Source organism: Aptenodytes forsteri, unplaced genomic scaffold, assembly GCF_000699145.1.
Source record: "Aptenodytes forsteri isolate BGI_AS27 unplaced genomic scaffold, ASM69914v1 Scaffold16, whole genome shotgun sequence".
Lineage (NCBI taxonomy): Eukaryota > Metazoa > Chordata > Aves > Sphenisciformes > Spheniscidae > Aptenodytes > Aptenodytes forsteri.
In genome coordinates, this window is record NW_008794753.1 from 672,869 (window position 1) to 676,498 (window position 3,630).

Below are 3,630 nucleotides of genomic sequence, written 5' to 3' on the forward strand. Positions count from 1 at the left end.
GGAGGGCAGGCTCCAGCTTGGCTGAAGGGCTTTTCCAAACCCCCTCCTCCAGCAGGACCAGGGGGCCAGGGGCTCGGTGCGGTGCACGGGGAGGAGGTGGGCTGGTCCCACTGGGGGTGGGCTCCCAGCACTACCCGGCTCCCGCCCTTCCCGATGAATTCGGTGGAGCTCGGGTGCCTGCCTTGCCGGAGCCTCAACCGGCACGGCTTGAAGTCAGACAAGAGCTATGTCCCTACGACTCTGGAGTGTTACTACTGTATAAGCTCAGAAATTAAAAATAAAAATACTGACGCAGGCCTTAAAGAAGTGCAAAGACTGGACAGGATGGTGGGACTCGCTGGTGAGTGCTGGGTTTGGGGAGGTAACGACGACGGGAAGGTGAAAGCGTGTGTTGGGATGGGTGCCTCTGCCCGGGGCCGGGGTCCCTGAGCTGGCGTGCGCAGCCTGGCTGGGTGCCCGTGGTGCTCCCTGAGCGTGGAGCCACAGCAGAACAAGCTCACGTGAGCCGTGGCACCCATCTTCCATGCGAGGCCTTCCTCTCCCTCGTTCGCCTTCCATTGAATCAGTTTTAATAGGCTCTATTTGGAGATCCGAAAGGTGAAAGCCTAATGCTCTCTAATTACCTACGGACCCAGACTGGTAAGAGCAGGCAGCACGGGGGGCGTCCCCCTGCGCCTGTCTCCCAAGAGCGAAAGGCAGACTGCCAAAACCTCGGGTGTTTGTGTGCGAGCGGCAGTGAGGAGCTGGGCACGAGAAGTGCCGGGGCAGGTGCTCCTGGGCACGACTCTGCCAGGGCTCCCTCGAGGGGCAGCAGCAGATCCCCCTCCAGGAGAGGCTGTGGAGCTCCGTGTCTCGCGGCCTGATGCTGCCGCTCGGGTGTGCTCCTCTGAGAGGGATAAACACAAACGCGGTATCCTGTGTGCCTGTGCAATCCGTCCGCGTGAGCTGTCCCTTTTGTCCCCAGAAGAAGATGATGGGGTGCTGGAAGGACTGGATGAGTTTTTCGCAGAAGAGCAAGTCGCTGTGCAGAAAAAAAAGAAATCCAAGAAGCTGAAAGATAGCAAGGCTGCCAAAATCAAGAGGAGGAAGAAGGAGGTAATGCTGCATGCTCCCATGCCGGGCTGGGGGTCTCCTCTCAGCTGTGGCGCAGAGGCAGGCTGCTCAGGGCGCTGCTGGCAAGCACCTCTTGGGTGTCTGTGGATGGAAAGGGGGGGCGTTATTGGGGCGTTCCCTCGCTGAGCAGGTGCTCTCCTGGCCCTGGGAGGTGACCCAGAGCCAGGGCAAGAGCAGTTCTTGTCCAGCTCGGATGCTCTGGGGTGGAAATCTGCCCTACGAGTGGTCTCTGGAGAGCAGCTGTGGGGGAGAAGTGGCCACTGCGCCTCCCGGCAGCAATGCGGCTGCCCACCCCTCAGGAGGGGCTTGGCTGTGGTGTGTATGTTGGTGTGTGCGATGGTACCGTCCGTCCCCGTTTGTTGAAGCCCTCCTGCCCGTGCTGCAGCGCAGCACCTCCTTGCCGTTATCTCTGGGGGCGGGCAGTAAATCTTTCGGGCACATCCTGTAGCGACGCAGCGTCTGGGGCTTGGTTTCTGAGGAGGGAGATGCAAACCGCCATGTTGGGGGCACAACTGGGGCATGGCTTGGAGGTTTCCGCGGACATCAGTGTCAGCCGCACTCGTCCAGGGCGTTTTGCAAGTGAGACAGTGTAGGGGCTTCTAGGATTTGGCACATGGAAGGGCTGTTGGGCCTTCCGTAGGAAAACAAAGATGAGGCATCGTGTCCTCGAGGATCAGGCCTTCCCAAGGCTGCCCTGGGGGGTCCACTGTCTGGTCGAGAAGGCTGACCGGCACTGCCTGTGCTCTGCCAGGGCAGCCGGCTCAGACATGTCATGGTCCTGGAGCTGGGCTGGCTGCTGCGTTGTGCCACGCAGGCTCTGCCTCTCGCTCTCCCATCCCCGGGCAGTGCTGGATGCAAGGACAGGAGCGGACATCTTGCGCGCTGGCCCTTTTGCTGATTAAATGCAAATAGGCTGCTGGGAAGGAAGGGCAAACAGCAGAGGTTCTTCAGCCCCCTTCCTTCCCAGTGACGCTGTGGCTGGGGAGAAGTCACTCATCTAGCACAACGAGACGCATCCTCACCCCTCCCCTTGCCAAACCAGGGCTGAATGATGCTGATCTCATTCAGTCATCCCCTCCTCCAGCCACTCCCCGTGGGATTTGTAAAAACAGATTGGCTAGACGAGATAGTGCATTAAAGTGCTTTTGCTACTGATGGGAGCATGATGAGCTGCTGATTTAAAGAAAGCTGATTCCATCCTGCACTACGTTACCTGCCAGCCTTTTGCAGAAGTTGCGGCCCCGAGGAAGCTTTTTTCCTTCGTGGCCATGGGGGTGTTCTCTTTCTGCAGATGCCACGCAAAGCTGGCTCAGGCCCTCTGCCTCCCTGTGCCTCTTCCATCATTGGACGCATTTTTTTCCTATGCTGCTTTTCTTGGGGCGGGAGGGGGAACAAAATAAAACCCTGTGGTATTTTCACCTCTGTTCATTTTCTGTCAATGCAAGCCTGCCTGAGCCCAGCAGCAACGTGTGCAGCTTGTGCCGAGCCTGACTGCTGCCTTACCGGGGGTGGGGAGAAAATAACAGGCTGAACATTGAGTGCGCTTGTTTTTTTAATTAATGCCTGGTGTGGGCAGTGTTAACCAACCTCGGTTCTGCCTGTGGGAGACTCTTCCCTCGTCCATCGAAGCCAGGGAGAAGCTGGTGCGGTAGCTGTCGATAGGTACCGAGCAGCACCCAGGCTGCCTTTGGCATGAGGAGATAAAAGAGAGGGGTACCCTGAATGGGCCTTCCTTTTCCTAAACTCCTCCTCAAGTGTTTTGTGGGGTAAGTGGACTTTCCCCCTGCTGGAGGATGGTGGGAGTGAGGCGCAAGCCTGCGATGTGGGGCCGGTGCCTACGCCGTGACGGTAGCTGTCGATAGGTACCGAGCAGCACCCAGGCTGCCTTTGGCATGAGGAGATAAAAGAGAGGGGTACCCTGAATGGGCCTTCCTTTTCCTAAACTCCTCCTCAAGTGTTTTGTGGGGTAAGTGGACTTTCCCCCTGCTGGAGGATGGTGGGAGTGAGGCGCAAGCCTGCGATGTGGGGCCGGTGCCTACGCCGTGACTGACTGACATCCTGTTGTCCCCCGTGGTTTTGCCATGGGAGCATGGGGAGGAGTGCTGCCACGCGGCACTTGTGCGGGAATCTGCCTGCGCCAGCCGCAGTGGAACTCGCTCAGTTTGCGGCGACGCTGACGGAAGCCCTGGTGCAGGAATTGGTGCTGCAAACCCCCGGAAAAATCTGCGTAAAATAACCAGGCTGTGGTTTGAACCTCAGCGTATGGAGATGAAGGTCCTTGTCGGAGAAGGGAGCGGAGAGGGGGAATTTCAATCTGTACTGCAGCAGTTACCGTGGCAACCAATTATTCCGTGCCAAATTACAACCGTTTATAACCCCGCTAGAGGAAAGGCTCAGTTTGTTCTGAACCGAGGAGGACCAGAACCCCGTAATGGCCGCTGAGCGAAAGCGTGCCCCGGCAGCCGTCGGTGTTGGGCATTCAGATGAACTCCCGTTGCCGGGGCGGTGGCTCCGGGC

At 58.4% G+C, this 3,630-nt stretch overlaps 1 protein-coding gene across 2 annotated transcripts in view; it reads left to right on the forward strand.

The window, feature by feature from the left end:
• Positions 1-1,012: 1,012 nt before the first annotated feature.
• CHD5 (chromodomain helicase DNA binding protein 5) overlaps positions 1,013-3,630 on the forward strand; it is a 32,353-nt gene continuing 29,735 nt past the window's right edge. For both annotated transcript variants that reach the window (XR_002086123.1, XM_019470735.1), the window contains exon 1: positions 1,013-1,095. The gene's annotated coding sequence lies outside the window, so the exon portion shown is untranslated. The remainder of the gene's footprint in view (positions 1,096-3,630) is intronic.